Here is a 17,749-nt window from a genome sequence, read left to right as displayed (position 1 = left end):
TGCTTAACTCCTCCCCAGATGTGTGGTACAAGATTGTGGCCGACAGTGGAGAGCTGTGGATCCACGGTGAGATACCTTTTAGTCCTGTGATGTATGGAATTACCTCTGATAACCACGGTCTGAGGGCAGAAGATGCTGGATCATGACTGCTGCACCTGGGAGCAGCAACTCCTTCCTGTAGCCGATGCTGCAACCACATAAGAAAGAGGAATACGACCAATTGTTGATCTTTCCCAAACTTTCTGAAGCCCATAAGAGAGTAGCCCAATTTGATACACCTTCTGGCCACTCCAAACCCAAATTCTGACCCCACAATAGGAATTGCCCCTTCTTAAACTGCTCTCCCGTTCCCAGTGCCCTAGCCTGCTGCTTTTTGCCCATTCCCACCCCCATGTGAATGTCTCTGAAATATGCTATCCCTCTCTATGGATCTTGGAAGCATGGTGAAGAAATGTCCAAGCTGTCCCTGTGTAAAACTTGCCCAGATTCCATTTATTTGCTTAACTGAACTGCAGCTCTCATCTTCTCGAGTCACATCAATGAGACATGCCTCCCTGCTTAGGAACCAGCAGTAGAGGCGTCAGCTTAGCATGTAGAGCAAACCATTAGCTCGATTTAAAAGTGAAGAAAATTGTGCTCTTTGAACTGTGTGGTGTGAACATCTCTTCTAAGAAATGTTTGTTCTAAGTGAAGAGAGAGTGCGTCATGTGCAAACCCATCGACAAATTCTCTGCATGTGGAAAATATGATCTCTCTTAAAATCCAGCAGGTGTATTTATATTTAATAGAACATGTTGAGGTTCTCTTTTCAAAACATATTTCTTATTAATCAGTACTGACAAAGTACTGCAAGGCGTAAGATTTAGCATGCTGGTATCCATAAGTTTTTGGATCTCTTCCCTTTCTGCTTGTCCTCTCCTTAAATCACAGGATGTCTTGCCCTGTCCCTGAGCTGTCCCACTAGGCAGTGGCTATATTTGGCTGCTGATCCTCGGTCATACATAGTATGAATGATCTGTTTGTTTTATGGAGGGGCTGAGAATGTTTAATAGCCTGCAAAAATACATGGGTGACATGTAGGAAAACACCCATGATTGCTTAAATTGCCACTGAAATGTGGATATTTTAACTGTTTGGGGCCTGCGTGGCCACCTCTCTGCATTATTAGCAGCCTACAGCACATCTGTTCAGGACCTGCAGCTGCATTAACCTTGGGATTATGACATCAAGAATGGCATTTGTACAATTAAAAATGTTATCTCACAGGGCAGCCCTGCTGCCCCCGGCCACCTTCGGGTAAATTGCGTTGTAGGAAAGGTTAAAAAAAGCTGCTGGAACTAATCCTTTTGATGAAACATTTAACAAGTATGTCAGGCTGCTCTGATCCTGGCCGTAGCAGAGTGTAGCTCTAGTTAACGTCCTCAGCGTTAACTCACTGTCTCAGATCCTCTTTCCTGCAGTGTGTTTTCTTCATCAGTTTGTATTTCTGCCAGTCAGTGTCACAAAGCACTTCCTGTTTCATCCCCGCTTGACAAGGTTAAGCCATGCTGATGGTGTGCAGTTGTGCACAGCTTCATTTTTCATAGATTCTTTCTGATAACCATAACATGAACTCTGGAGTATGTGTTAGGAACTGAAAACAGGCCAAGTGTTTTGTATTAGAGCCTGTATTCCCACATTCACCAATTCTCCAAGGGTTGGAAATGCATCAGTGACATGTATGAGAAAAAAAAAAAGGCTGAGACCAAAATCAATTTTCTTCCCTCTTGCCTACATGAAACAAAATTAAAAGCACAATGAGCCTTATTCTTTTTTCATTTAAGGCTGAAATTCCACTGCTGTCTGTGAAGCAGCTCTTGTCACACCACCGTAACTGGATGGAGAATCAAACCCAGTGTCTGGTGCAGATGTTTGTACCTTAAAAAAAAAAAAAAGAAAGAAAAAAAAAAAAGGAGAGAAGCACGCACAGATTTTCTATTAACTCTTTTTTTTTTTTTTTCCTGAAAAAGCCAGTAAATATTTTGTCTGTGTGGATGGAGCTAGACCCTGGAGAACTATATTAACCAAGCCTTGTAACTCACTCTAAATGAATGATTTGATACTCCCTTATACATGGCTGGCTTTCAATATCGCAGTACATATTTTGACCTTAAGCTGTCAGTTTAATGCCTATGTTAACACAGATCAAAGGAGAACTGAAAGAAAATATAAAAATATAGCAATAAATAACCTCGTGTGCTTTCTTATCGCCAGTGAGAACTTTATATTAGGCTGGTTTATTTGCTTGGTATTACACTGTCTTCTTCACTTCCGTTGAAAAAACTGAGGTGAAAAGCCACAATAATCCTTCAGACAAAATGGAAAGAGTTATTTATGCCTGTGCTATTAATAGATGTCTCTTCTTAGAAAACAGCCATTTGCGGTGTTTTTCTGTAGCATCAACTGAGATTTCACAACCCCCACCCCCCTTTTTTTTTTTTTTATTATTATTTCACTGTAATGCAGACCCATGTTAACAATTCTGCCTTCCTGGCTGTCAAAGAGATTTCCTGTGGTCTGTTTTTGGCTGTGCACTCAGCCAGTTGCAGTGTATATTAGGCATTTGTTTAAAAAGTAAACAGCCACAGCCATCACCAGTAGAAAAATTAACCCGTGCCATTCAGGATTTTTCACTTTCCTTGTGCGTAACCACCCGAAGACTCATGGAGAGATGGACACAGACGAGGAACTGAATGAGGCATTTGGGGGTGGTTGTTGCCATGAGAAAGACAGGACAAGTGTCATTGTTAAACAGGGGTAACAACAGATGTGCTTACATGTTTTGGCCCCTCTGCACTGCTCGGGCACAGAAAGGGATGGAGGAAACACTGCTGAGGTCTCTGCAGCCAGGGACAGGGCGTCCCTCCCTCCCCGTCCCGAAGTGACAGCAGCAGGCTGTGTGTGTTCAGCGCCTCTCTGCAAAAAGTCGGGTTCATTTTCTCAGAACAGGTCAGCTAAGCATATTTTTCTCAACATTGTTTGAAGAATAATTCTGGTTTCACACATTACTTTTCACAGTTACACATGAAGAAAAGACTCGATTTCTCTACCTTGGTCTGGATGCAGGGTACGTAGGCATATTTACCAAATGCAGTGCCTTTAGGCTTAAAAAACTAATCACTCAATTATTTTTTTTCTCTACTTCAATTTTGAAATAAGGTGCCTAGTCCCGTTTTAAACATCAGATCACTGTCTGGCTCTATCTCATAGTTCCTAAGTATTAAAAATGTTTTTTTGAGGCTTGCCAAGAATGCTATATGAGTGAGTAATGTCATTTGATTTACTGAAAGGGCTCTAATGCAACATTAATTCAATGTAACAAACATTTCACTGAGCAGTAATACGCTTCCTTTTAAAAGTCAGTGAGATACCATATTATAATGTCTCAACCATAAAGATTTGTAATGCATTACTTTTAGACCTGGCTATTTAAAATTGAGCAACATACAGATTAACCTGCATAATTATTAACTTTAGCTTTGAGAATGAATCAGAGTATATATTTCTGGCATTAGACTGTACTTTTAACATAAGTGTCATTGGAGATAAATGCCTGTATTTGTAGTAGCAATATACGTTAACACATCTTCAAAAACAAAAACAAAACAAAACAAAAAACCTGTTCTTTCTGATAAAGAAAACAAAACACCAGTACATTGTATAAAAGAACATGGGTTTTCATCATCACTGGTAAAATGAAACTCAGGGTTATGCAACTAAATTTTTCATATACTCAAAAATGATGTACTAAGTCATAGTACAGAATAATTTGGGTAGATCTTATTTCACCTAAATTTAGCTTTCCAGAGGTTAGGCAACAGGCCTCAGGTACTTCTAGACAATTATACATCCCATCTTTAGGTTGGAAGTCTAAGACAGTTGAAAAGGTTCTCATTTGAAGTTGGTTTTTATTTTCCTCCCCCCCCCCCAAATATCTAAACATCTAACATCAAATGAGACAAATCATTATTTTTTTCTCTATATAAATACTATGAGACATGGAAAATGTAATGAATTAGAAAAAAAGTATATTCACTGGAAGTAAACCCCCTCAAAGATGCAGAAGAAGAACCTCAGATTTCCATATAGGCATATCAAGTGTATTTTAGCTAGCAGTAGGTATCCATTTTTGGAAGAATGTTCCACTTGCAGATCCTGGTATAAATGTGTTTCATGAAAGAAAGGAAAGACAGTAAACAAAGTCATGTAGTCATTGGTCTTGGCAGCTCCCTCCTTTCTTTCAGGGACTCGTTCCTCTAGTATTTGTTAGCTCTCCTTTTCTTATATTATTGCAGTGGCGAGCTCTAATATTTTATGTTCATCCAAATGAACAAGGGGACCATCCTTTCCCAAGTAATTGCAGACCAGGAAGTAGAAAAGAAAAAAAAAAAAAAAAAGATCCCAGGGAAAATGAGTAATTTGTAACTTGTGTGGTGCTACAGAGAAAGGCCAAGGAGACATGGTGCTTGTGTTTTGACCAGAGGACTGGGCTGGGGGAAAGGCGAGGATTTGGGTCTGTGCTCAGAGGGCAGTTCTCCTTTTCTGTCCTACACCCAATGTACAAGGCACATGCAGTCCAGATGAAGGACTGCCCAAAAAAAAAAAAAAAAAAAAAGGATTCTAGGGGTTCTCAAGCCAGAGGAAGAGCAGAAATGGGAATCCAATATTAGGAACTAATGCTATTCTCAGAGCAACAGGAGTGCCTGGCTTAGAGGGCGGCTTGGGAAAACACTTCACATTTGGGGGCCCTTTATGGGATGTGACATGAAATCACTTCCTAAGCTGAAACCCCATACTTCAAGTGCTGATGAAGATGCCATTGCAAGTCACTCATTTCACATATTAAGTAGATCACTTATTTTGGCTCTCTGACCTTCCAGTTCCAGGAATGCCCTGGGCTTTTTTGTTCCCAAGCTGTATTTCTTTTTGCACAGACCACGAACTGAATTCATTTCTCTAAGGAACATGAATAAAGTTTGTTTTTCCTAAATTCCTGGCAAACAAGTTGATGAAATCCATATGGATCACAAAGACTGAACTCTTGAGTACAATGTTCCTCATGTGAGCAAACACTTGTCTTTTAAAATAGATGACTTTTAGCTGTGCGGATTATATATATACATATTTAAGATCCGTTCTGCGAGCCATCAGCTAGATTTCAAAAGCATAAGACAGGAAGCTGACTGCCTCTGAAGGTGTTTTCCTTCTTCCTCATGTTAAACATACGTGCATTTCAGATAAAGGTTGTTAATTTTAATTTGTCAGCTTATCCAATAATTAAAAAAGGAAAAATAGTTAAAAAGCAGTTTGAAGCTGTCAGGCCCGTGCCTTCACCCTCACCCCTTTACTCGTTTTAAACCCTAAATCTTCTCAGCCCAAATGTGTCTGAGTTTTAACCTTATTTTACAATTGCCAAAACCCCTTCAACACACACATGCATCCTGCCTCTCCCACCTTGGTCAAGCTGTAGACAATCCAGCCTACTGAGGCTTTGAATCAATCTCTTTTCAATATGTCCTGTGTGTGTCTCCATGCCCCAGCACGTCTCCAGCCCACACCTTCCTGGCACCAGGCTACCTGAAACCATGCTCAAGTACAGGCTGGGATGGGAAAGAATCCTGGGGGGAGCGCTCTGAGAGGCTGCAGAGAAAGTGCTTTCTCACACCTCCCTGTCTGCTGCCGCATTGAAGGAACACTATGCCATTCTCTCCTTTTGGAAAAGAAAGGGATGACTAGCTTAGATAATTAAAAACTCGTGGGCTTTTTGTTATTTTTTATTTTTTAATTGTGGAATTAGTAAAATGAAAGATCAATTAGCAGAGCCCATTTGTATATACTTAAAATCTGTGTGGTGCTTTCTGTATCGCTGTCTGTACACGAAACATAGCTCAGATGCTAGAACACACTGGCTGGGTCACCAGCAGGGGATTGTGGCCTTCTGTGGCTGCATCCTCTTTGGCATCCCCAAAATCCTGCTTCACTACGCACAACCTTGCCCCTTTCAGGACAAGAGTGAAAAGGTGTGTTTACTCATATTGCATATTGTCTTATCTCCTAAACTCCTCAAAAGAAGAAAGAAGTGGAAATAGTAGGAAAAGCTCCTTGGAAAGTGCGTAAGATAGAGCTGGGACCTGAAAGCATTGGTGGGCGGAGAGTGAGTAGCAACATGGGGAGAAATCTAAGTGGGAATGTTAGATCTGAGCAGACTCAGGGGGTGAGGAGGAGGTTAGTGTTTCCATCTCTCGGTCTAGAGAGGCTGGGTAGGGCTGCGCAGCTGCCCTTGCACATGGGGTTGGAGGTGTCTTCTGGCAATCCACGGTGGCTCTGCACAGTGGTGCATAATCATCACTTTATCTGCAAAATAAAGCGTAAACTTTTTAGTGCACAGCCTCAGAAACCTTTAAAATGACTTGAGAGAAGAATAAAAGCAATTAGAAAAATATGTGGTTAGAACCAAGGCAGTTTCCGCTGTTTTTTTTTTTCTAAATGTTTATTTTGTAAAAGTGGAATGAACAGCGCTCAGCAAAGAAAAAAAAATTAAATAATTGAGAAAAGTTTTTCTTGGCAAAAAGAAAGCATTTTAAAAGCAGCAGAAGACAAAATGTCAAGGCAGCTGTTGGATTGCTGTTTCTATGGCAATCATAACACAACACTTCAGTTAGGCACATGACGGAGACTCTGGGTAAGAGATCCGGGGGGGTGGAAAGGCAGGTTATTGTTTTTTTGAGAAAGTTTTAAAAACTCAGCGCAGAGAAGAGTCTGGCTTTTTTAGAGGTTAATGCATGCCAAGTTTTCTCCTAAAATGTGTTCGGACACACATTTTGCCACTTTGAAAAGACCCCGTCTTAAAGTTAATCGTGGGCATTTCTTGCTAAAATATAATGCTTGTGGGACAAAAGGATGATTCCCTCAGTATGGAATCTGAGCCTTGCACGTCTTTCACATATTTGCATTCCCAACACCCTGTGGAACAAGGAAGCCCTTTATTCCCATCTTTCCCATGAGGACCAAGAGGTGCAGATTCATGAGCAAACATAGGTGTTTGGAGGCTCTGCATAACCTAGCATGGGCGCTTCCAATGTGGCGAGTCAGCCAGCTTAGCCTCAGAGGAGCAACCTGCCTGGTCAGCTGGAAATGCTTCACACTGGGGTTCCCCAGCCCTGGATGCTCCTAGAGACATTCCTAAATGAAAGACGACTAAGCACTTCATTCCTCTGCCACTCAGCAAGTCCAAACTACCCACCTAATGAATTAAGTCCACCTGTGTTTCCGTTTTTGCAGATAGTGGCATGAAAGGAATCTGTTGAAGGCAAGGCAGAGCTTTCCTTCCTGCTCTTTTCCACTACCCACAAACCAGAAGTGATCCCTAAATAGTGTTATTATATAGAAGTGGACACTCCTTCCTTCCAGTACAGGAAGGAAAGAAGGCTGAACAGTTTTTGAAGAAAAGGCCTGGCTTCTCAATTCCAATTGTAGGAGATCTTGGAAAAGCTCTTGGTGGAGCTGAGCAAGGGTATGTTCAGGTGGAAGAGTGTGGACAGACTTGGCATCAGTATCCTCCCTGCTGCTGAGCTTCTGGCTTACTGCAAACAAGGACATTTCAACATAGTATTTGTGGTTTCTCTTCACACCTTTTGTCTGTTGTGTTTATTTTGATTAGAAACTCCTTAATAAGGTGATGAGGGGTGGGGGGACTGGCTTTTATTGCTTGTGTGCACAGCACAGTATACCTCTAAGTTGATTTGAATGTTGTAGGTACATATCACCATTGCAAACAATACAAATAATGTTATATATTATTTTAGTGTTGAAATGTATGAATCACCTAGGATTACACATCACTTGTTTGTCCATTCATCTTTCTAAAAAAGACAAATCAAGATCAACTTTAGGTGTAGGGGTGTGTGGGGGGTGGACTTTGAACAGGACTGACAGGCCCAAATCTTGTAAACAGACTTTACCAGGGCATATTTTCTTACCTCTTTCTGAGTTGCTACTAATTTCATGGGGTGAGTACTACGCTCTCAGAAGTCATGGTATTAGAGTCTCCACTTTGTTTGTCTGACGGGCTTGCAGGACTGAGACCTCAGCGCATGGTCTGAAAATTCACTTCAGCCCACAAATGCTAGAGTAATACTGTACTGTAAAGTAATACCTAAACAAACCCACAACACCAAGAAGGGAAGAGATTTAAATCCTGTAATTGCCCAAAGCTTTGCTAATTGTGAGACCACCAGCTGTGATAAAGGAAATTGATTTCATCAGTTGTCAGTCATCCTTCTTTTATTAATGATCAGAAGTTCACATCTCCACCAGGCAGGGCAAAGTCCTTCCCTGCTCTGCTCCTGTCTGTTATGCTGAAAGGTCCGGCTGTAGCAAAGCCTTGCATGTTATGCGGCGAGTTTTCTCTCTCTCTCCAGTGGTTTCTCCTGCTGGGATCACGCTGAGACGAGCCCTTGTCCTGATGACATCATTCGGAAGTTTCTTGTCAGGCTTGTTGCTTCACCCCTTCACTTATTAACTAATATATCTGACTTCTGGGGCACAAGCTGCCTGTGCTGTGGCTAAACTGGCTTCTGTTGAACACAGCTAGACAGCTACAGTACCCTGAAAGGGTGTTACTATGTATGATGGGTAGCACAGAGATGCTGTAATACACTGACTGCTTCTAAGAAAAAAAAAAGGTCTTGCTTCTTTTACTTTTACATGAAATCAAAGTAACGATAGCCATATTGTTATTGTTATGCATACTGCATAAATTCTTTTCTTTTCTTTTCTTTTCTTTTCTTTTCTTTTCTTTTCTTTTCTTTTCTTTTCTTTTCTTTTCTTTTCTTTTCTTTTCTTTTCTTTTCTTTTCTTTTCTTTTCTTTTCTTTTCTTTTCTTTTCTTTTCTTTTCTTTTCTTTTCTTTTCTTTTCTTTTCTTTTCTTTTCTTTTCTTTTCTTTTCTTTTCTTTTCTTTTCTTTCTTTTCTTTCTTTTCTTTTCTTTTCTTTTCTTTTCTTTTCTTTTCTTTTCTTTTCTTTTCTTTTCTTTTCTTTTCTTTTCTTTTCTTTTCTTTTCTTTTCTTTTCTTTTCTTTTCTTTTCTTTTCTTTTCTTTTCTTTTCTTTTCTTTTTTTCTTTTCTTTTCTTTTCTTTTCTTTTCTTTTCTTTTCTTTTCTTTTCTTTTCTTTTCTTTTCTTTTCTTTTCTTTTCTTTTCTTTTCTTTTCTTTTCTTTTCTTTTCTTTTCTTTTCTTTTCTTTTCTTTTCTTTTCTTTTCTTTTCTTTTCTTTTCTTTTCATGTAGCAGGGAATGTTCCTCTCCACCTCTCCATTACTCCAGTGTAAAATTAACTCTTAAGAAAGCTGTTGAAAGATGGAATTTTATCAGACAGGAAGGTGAAATTTTACTGGCTGTATATCCATCAGTTCTTGCTTGTTAGGCTTTCAGTTTCAGAGAGATGTGTATTGACAAGCCTTGGTGCTGCTCTTGGAAAAATGAGAGAGGTCTTAAAAATAATTTTAAAACAGTGAAAAAGTAAACCAGAATAGGCATGTTCTTCTCCTTCTTCAGTGTTAACAAATGGTTCTGGCAATGTTTTTCCAGCACTACGGACTGGATCTATATGGAAGCAAAAGCTATACCAGACTTCCAAATTGTCAGCACTGAACTTTATTCTCAGTGGTAACAGAACATTTAAAAAAATACTGAAGGAACATTCTGAAAAAAAAATAATATTGGGCATCAGATGAAATTTCTGCTTATATGTTGACTTTTTTTTTGTCTCTTTGTTTACTGAATTCAGACTTGTCCATCTAATTTTTGGACACCTGCAGTAGTGCTGATGAATCCCATGACTGCAGTCTAATGGAAAAACTGGTACTGCAGTATATAAGTTCTGCATTTAATCAGTGTTTCCATGAAGAATTGTAGGGTCATGCATCTGCAGTGCTTCAAGCAAAAATACTTTTGACTCTGGTACTGGAGAATGACTAGAGAGAGGGGAATGGATGGATGAAGTGGTGCCTTGGGATCTACACTGACTGTGTGAAATAGCAACATTTGTTAATTTTGCAGGTTAATTAAAGACTTGTGAATGATGACCTGTGAAATTCACTACCTTGTTAAGTATTCATATGTTAAAAAAATTATCTTCTAATTGCAAATATTAGCATCTTGGATAATCTCTAAATCTTTTAATGTAGCATTTGACTTATGGCTTTTCAAGTAAAAATGTAACTTTTAAGAAAAAAATATTAAGGAAATTCATGATATGCTCTAGAACTGGTAAACAGAATGTGGAACTAGTAGGGCGGTGTAGATAAGATAAGGGTTGGCATTGGGATTTTGCAGAAGGATAGTAGGAGTGGAAGATGGCAGAGAAGACAAGTGGAATAGGGTGAATTAGAGGGTGGGCATCTGGGTACAAAACCTCATTGGCCTCCATCTTTGAAGAACTGGGCCTGGGCCTGCAGGGTCAGGACCTACACCCTCAAAGTGTGAAAGAGGTTGAGCTTGAGTCTCACACAGCTGCAGCATTGAACCCATGCCTCAGGGGTCAGAAAAAAAAAAAAAAGAAAAAAAAGAATAAAAAAAAGGATTTGAGTGCTGCCTTTTATGATGTGCAGAAAGCTTCTCTGGAAAGCTGATGTAATGAGCTCTGCAGAGTTCCAGGAAGACTGTTATGGCAATAAGGAGAACATTTCATGTTGTACTTTCTCATCACTGTGTGACCTTGATATGTTTTATTATTTTAAATACTTAATTGTGTTATTTAAAACCTCTTATAATTACTCAGTTCTCTAGAGGCATACTTATGGCTTTTGCACAACAGTCCTGAGTAGATCCTGAAGAAATTATTGAGGAAATCCTGTGAAATACTATATTGTAGAAGCACTCTATGGGTTAGTTATAATAACTACAAGAATGTACATAACGTGTTAGCTTACTGCTTCTTGATGCCTGCAATAGGAAATTGCAGTTCCAAAGGGGCAATACAAGGGGCAGTATTGCAGCCCCTGCCAGAAGTGCGTTGCTCCATAGTCACTACCTGAGCATTGCTTTCTACCTGAGGCAACGTCTAGCAGTACCAGAGTCCAACTGGGGTGCGGACAGACAGAGGTCAGCGAACAGAAATGTTAGTCATTACAGTTGTTGGATGACTCTTTGGATTGAATTAACATTTATTCTCTTGTTAGATGCAGTTATAGATTCAGGCAGATGTACTAAAACATAATAAAACAAATTACAAGCCACTTCTCTTTTTTTTTTTTCTTTTTTTCTTTTTTTCTCGTATCCACTTTGGGATATGTGTGATAATTCTTCTCTCTATGAAGTTCTTGTGGGACTTCCCTCCATTCTGTGTTTCAAAGGGTTTTCTTTGTTTTGTTGTAAAAACTTGAAGGAGTTCAAACCAAGCACCATATTTCAGTGTCGGCAGCTTGCTGTGACGCCACTTCTCTTGGAAGTGCCACCTTTTACAGGCAGGAAGCCTGGAGTCCATTTGAAGAACATCTGCAGGGGAAAACAGATATTTTTAGAGGCACCCTCCAGCAATGAGCAGTTTATTGCCAGCTTATCTCTATGTTTAAACAATAATCAACCTCTTCCGCTCTCAGTGATTCACAGTAATTTTGTCTTATACAGGCTCTAGATTAGATGAAGGCAGCTGCATACATTTGATCAGACTCTCACATTAGCTGGGTTTGACAGTCTGGCACTGTCCTGTTTTAGCACTGTCCTTTGTGCTCACAAATATTCTGGCACAAGGATTTCCTAAACTACATGGGTAAGGCTGACCAGCATGGGAACCCTGCTACTGCAGGGAGTGAATAAGTGCCGTGCCTACAAGGTTCAGACTGTTTTGTTTCCCATTTAGGTCACTGCACTGGAAACGTGATACATCCAGTTAATCTTCAACGGGTGATTTCAGACATTATAGATCCACTTATACCTTGTGATGAATTACTTCAGTGTTTGGCAAATATTAAATAACATTTTTTGTTGACATGGAAGTGTGACCTGCAGGCTGCAGCTGGTCCCAGTGTTCGGTACTGTTTGTGTCCTGCCGTCTGGCTCTTCCTCTCTCTGTTCTCTCGCTATTGAAACACAGCTGGTTTACGTCCATCACAATCAATGGAAGGACATTTCCGAGCTGGTAATTGCTGAGAGGATCCGGTGCTGATGGCTTCTGGAGCTGCCAATCCAGGGAGCAGCTTTTGGCTCCCACTGCATGCAGTATGTCTGCAGTTTGACCATTTATCTCACTTTACATACTTGAACTGAAAGAAAGGTTTGTGCAAGCACTTGCTGCTTATTCCCTGGCATGTCTTTCTCCCCCTCCTCCCCTCCCTTCCTTCCTCTCTTGCGTGTTATCAGCTATTGCAACAGTACTAAATTGTGTCATATAAGGTGAATGATGTTGTCTAGTTCCAAGGTAATGCTAATGGGAAATAGAGTCACAGTGTAAAATATAACTGAAATAATCACTGGTTCATGATTATGGGGAAGGGTATACAATTGTACTGGCTACATTCTAATTGATTGCTATAGATTCAAGCTGTCAAGATTTGGTGGTTAAATGCAGCTACAGAAAATGTATTTAAGCATTTTCATAGGCATTTCTAAGCTCAAAAGCTTCTCTGTTAAGGAAATATAAGAGGTGGAGGAACAATGAAATCAGGCTTCTTCTGTAGATTTTTGAGTTTCTTCATTTAAGCATATCACAGGAAAAAAATATTCAGAGGGATCCAGTCTGCAAATCCTGCTTATGCTAAGACTTAGATTCCCCAAAACTACTCCATTTCTTGTCTTGCTTAATTCTGTATGCACCAAAATTCACTAAGCCACTAAGCCAACTACCTAGTTAAAACCTCTCTGAGGTAGCTTGATTTTATTCACCTGTAAATGCTCAGATTGCTGTTGCTAGGAAATGGGTGCCTATCTGTCATCCAAAGTAGTTTCTGATTCAAGCTGAGGAAGACAGGAGCTCAAATGATGCCCAAATCCCTCAGGGGAAAAAAAAAAAAAAAAAGCAACCTGAAAAATGAGATTTCATCAAATCACTGATTAGTTTCCTTTGACATAGTGACACTGCTTGTGTGTTGCTGATTAGCTTGGTGTCTAACATGCTGACAGAAGAAGGACGATGCTGGGTGGTTAGCACACTGACAGAAAACTGACAACAGAAGAGAAATGCTACTTAGCATCTTTCTTTCATCCATAGAGCATGTGGAGCCCTTAGAGCTCCTAGTGGAGACTAGCTAGAACCAGCTAACTGCAAAGTGCATCCCTTTTATATTAGATTGTTAGTAGATAAACAAGAAAAACTGTCTTGGGAGCAGGGACCAGAATAGTAGGTGTCCACTCTTTGCCCTTCCACTCTCCAATGTTTTCCAAGCTATTCAGACATTCAATGGAAGAAAACTCCTAGATAAAAAATTTACTATCTTCCCTTCCCTTCCCTTCCCTTCCCTTCCCTTCCCTTCCCTTCCCTTCCCTTCCCTTCCCTTCCCTTCCCTTCCCTTCCCTTCCCTTCCCTTCCCTTCCCTTCCCTTCCCTTCCCTTCCCTTCCCTTCCCTTCCCTTCCCTTCCCTTCCCTTCCCTTCCCTTCCCTTCCCTTCCCTTCCCTTCCCTTCCCCCTTCCCTTCCCTTCCCTTCCCTTCCCCACATAGAGGCCACATGTGCCTGCCTGTCCCTGTGGGTGAGGACTGACATGGACTGTTTAACCTCTCTGAGATAGCTCCCCCTGCATTCTTCTCATTCTCAGTCCTGTTCATTAACGTTGTTTCATCCGTTTTAACTTTAACCAGATGCTACTCTCCATCGCAACTTTCATGGTCCTGTTCTCTCCTCTGCTGATTGGTGCATACATTTGTACAGGAGGAATGCTATCTTTCTGCTCTGGCAACATCTTTGTTTAGCTCACCTGTTGGTCAAGACTATTCACATCCATTTGCTTCTCAGGCTCCACAGAGACTACATATAAATCCAAAGTGAGGTGACAAAGTCATCATAGAGTGGTCTGTTTGCTTCAGGTCGGATATTGAGAAAGTTCTGATATGCAGCCACCAAGTGGAAGTAAACATCCTCCCTGCTCTATGAAATATGGAAAGTTCACAATAATTTCTCATTTCTTACCTTATGCCTTCAATGAGGTGTCACCAGATGGTAGGATCTGTAGTGAACTTACACCAGTCTACTTTTTCTCCTTGTCATTTTCGTCATTAGTCTATTATATCAGCTCTGTACTAGGTATAGGACGGATCATGCTTGATGGAGAAAGACACTTTTAAAGAACTACTGAAGTTTAATGTTTAAACTACTTAGGTTAAAGAACTACTATTCTGGTCTGCAGAATCCTTAGTCTATGTACGACAGGCTTCTCTGTCTGGCTGTGTTCTTTTAAGCATATGGTGTGGCACAGCATTTGGAGGAAGGAAAAAAAGAATGACTGTCTGTTCCTTTTTACAGTCCACTCGTGGGTGCACATAACTCAGAGTTACAAGGAAGAGCCCTGGAAGGAAAGAGCTCAGCTCAACACTGCAGCTGGTCTGGCTGTAGAAATCCATTCCTGGTTTAGCTGCTTGCATATGGACAAAAAATAATAAATAAATTTTGGAATGACTTTCTGGCTCAAAACTGTTTAGTTTCTGAAATGAGGCTCAGCAATATGGAAGGATATTTGTGATTAATTTGACAACTGGCAGAAATACTCTTGTGATACAATCCGTTTCTAATTATTATTCAAATATATGCACATATCATCTCTCTTAAAGTGTATTATTTGATGCTCGCCTGAACATGAGCTGACAGTGTGCCAAGGTGGCCAAGAAAGCCAACGGCATCCTGGCATATATCAGGAACAGTGCAGCCAGCAGGACCAGGGAAGTGATGATCGTCCCCCTGTACTCTGCTCTGGTGAGGCTGCACCTTGAGTGCTGTGTTCAGCTTTGGGCCCCTCACTACCAGAAGGACATTGAGGCCCTCAAGCATGTCCAGAGAAGGGCTATGAAGGTGGTGAAGGGCCTGGAACACAAGTCCTGTGTGGAGCGACTGAGGGAACTGGGGGTGTTTAGTCTGGAGAAGAGGAAGCTCAGGGGAGACCTTATGGCTCACTACAACTACCTGAAAGGAAGTTGTGGGGAAGTGGGGGTCAGCCTCTTCTCACAGGTAACTAGTGATAGGACTAGAGGGAAAGGCCTCAGGTTGTGCCAGGGGAGGTTTAGGTTGGAAATTAGGAGACATTTCTTCTCAGAAAAAGCAGTCAGACATTGGAACGGGTTGCCCCGGGAGGTGGTGGAGTCACCGTCCCTGGGGGTGTTCAAGGAAACCTTGGACATGGTGCTTAGGGACATGGTTTAGAAGGTGACATTGGTGGTGGGGTGATGGTTGGACCAACTGATCTTGGAGGTCTTTTCCAACCTTAATGATTCTATGATTCTATGATTAAAGGGAAAGTCTTCAAAACGGCAGGACAAAATATGTGCAAAGAACTGTCTTGCTGACTTGTTTTCGATGTCCATCAGCTTTTTATGGCTGCAGATAGCTACAAATAGAGCATAGCAGAAAAATTGGGCCACCGGAGAGTATCAACAATAGCTAAACTGGTAGGCAACACAGCTCATAGGTAACTGACAAATAATTATTTTTAAAAAAATAACAAAAACATGCTTTACTCTTGTTTTCAATAGGACAGAGGAGACTGGAAGTCAAGAACTTTCAGTATGATCTGGGACAGAATTGTTCCTACAATTTTGTTATTTTTTCTTTAATAGAAATTTTCTGTTGTCCTGAGTAGAGAAGATATCATAAAGAAAATTTGCAGGGTTCGTGGTCACTTACAGTGAACTAATTTCTATATTTTAATGTAGTACTCAAAAGTTGCTGCCAAAAGATTTGTTTTAAAAGTTGATGGGAATGTGTGCCCATAATAGGTAAATTGCAAACATAACATATACCCATAAAAATGCAGGCTTTAATAGTTCCAGGTCTCATGGGAATACTTTTCTTTCGATATGCAGATAGTGTTACCTTTTCCCCTATAGTTTAAAGCTGAAATTAAGAATTGTGGAGTATTGATTTCCTATGGTCTAGGACTTACCTGATGGAATAGAAAAGTTTGCCTTCATTTGCAAGATGTGAAGAACATTAATTGAATATAAATTTTGACAAAGTATCCATTGGTTCATTCATAAGGAATGTGAGTAAACAGATCAAAAGAGAGACAAAGCCATTCACAGTTTAAATATTCCTGAACTGCAGTGCAGTTCCATATGATTTTCTTTTGCCAAGACTGTCTCTAAGAGAATCATTTGGTATGTGTTCTTATCCTAAACCAACCAAACTATTCACAAATAAGAATATGATGCATTTGTGTGCAGGCTTAAAGAAGAAACCTCTGCAATGACAGTACATTGCAAAAAATGCAGTAATGAACAAAGAACTGTAGGAACTGATCTTTCTTTCCATTTGCACCAACTAACAGCAGGTAGATTAGTCCATGTGAGCTCCTTATGAGGGAAAAAACTAAACCAAACCAAACAAAAAAAACTCATTCAGAAATTGTGCATTTCTTTTTTATTTCCCACAGTAAACAGTGGAACTCTATATCAAACACCAGCTGTCCATCACATTACAGCATTGAGGCATTGAGGCCTAAACACAAATATTTGAATATTGCATGAACTGGATGTGAATATGACTATAGTTTCTTTGACCTTAATGAACGAACGAACCAATGAATGAATGAATATACAAGACAAACCAGTGACTAGACTCGTCAAGCAGGGCTGATTCACAGGAAAATACTCAAAACGATAAATGACACCTTCAGAACTGACTCTGACCACTAATTCTGTAGCAGATAAAGAGGACAAAAGAGAAATAGTTACAGATGAATGCATGATTCAGGTTTGTCAAATTCAATTGACAATCACAACATGCCTTGGTAATGATTTAAATAGAGACTTTTTATCTTAAGGAAATAATGTATTCACTGTACTCTTTGGACATCATCGATGTATTTATTTTTAAATCTGTACTCCTTGTAATTCTTGTTCTGCATCTAAAACTGCAAAAGAATTAAAAATATTATGTTAATTCAGAGATACAAACCTTTGTATCAGAGACGATATATCTAATAATGATATAATGTATGATTACATAGGCTCATAGAGCAGCTTGGCTATATTTATTTCCCAGCCTCTTTGGTACCTCTGAGACTGTCTTTTGCATTTGTTACAGAGTATAGTGAAAAGTATGCGGCAGAAAGAGGGGTACACTGAGGTGTAAAGACACAAAAATTGAGATAACATCAAAGGGAAAATAAGGGTGAATTGGGGAAGATCAAAAAATTAGCTGTTCAAGACGGCACTGAAGGCTCTTTCTTCCCATTTTCTTCTCTCCTACATATATGTGTGTGTGTATGCATGTGTATGTGTATGTATATGTGTATATGTGAATACATATGCAACATTGGTCTCTCACAGTTGATTGCCACTGTTTCAGATGTTCTTGTATCAGGGGTGAAGATGAAGAAGACTAAGGTCACCCAGGAATCTTTCAGCTCCCCTCTCTCATCCCCTGACACATCATCCAGTCCTTAGTGGCAGTGCCATCCTATAGCTTCCCTCTCTCCCTAAGAAATGCTATGGTATAGATCAGCTACCTGCCACTGATTTTCCCACCATGTCTCATGAAAAGATTGTGGGGCAAACCTGATCATCTGATAC

The 17,749-nt window shown here is 40.1% G+C and overlaps 1 protein-coding gene and 1 long non-coding RNA gene across 2 annotated transcripts in view; one reads left to right on the top strand and one right to left on the bottom strand.

Annotated features, from left to right (window-relative positions):
- NDFIP2 (Nedd4 family interacting protein 2) overlaps positions 1-17,749 on the top strand; it is a 141,506-nt gene that overhangs the window by 75,941 nt on the left and 47,816 nt on the right. The gene's annotated exons all lie outside the window — the stretch shown is intronic.
- LOC125179945 (uncharacterized) lies at positions 11,189-14,472 on the bottom strand. Its single transcript, XR_007158034.2, has 2 exons — positions 14,157-14,472; positions 11,189-11,531 (listed from the first exon to the last, which is right to left on the bottom strand). It is a non-coding gene; the product is annotated as an uncharacterized lncRNA (long non-coding RNA).

The sequence above is a fragment of the Anser cygnoides genome, chromosome 1 (genome assembly GCF_040182565.1).
Source record: "Anser cygnoides isolate HZ-2024a breed goose chromosome 1, Taihu_goose_T2T_genome, whole genome shotgun sequence".
NCBI lineage: Eukaryota > Metazoa > Chordata > Aves > Anseriformes > Anatidae > Anser > Anser cygnoides.
Note: the sequence above shows the minus strand (reverse complement) of the source record. Positions and strands in the feature narration are given on the sequence as shown.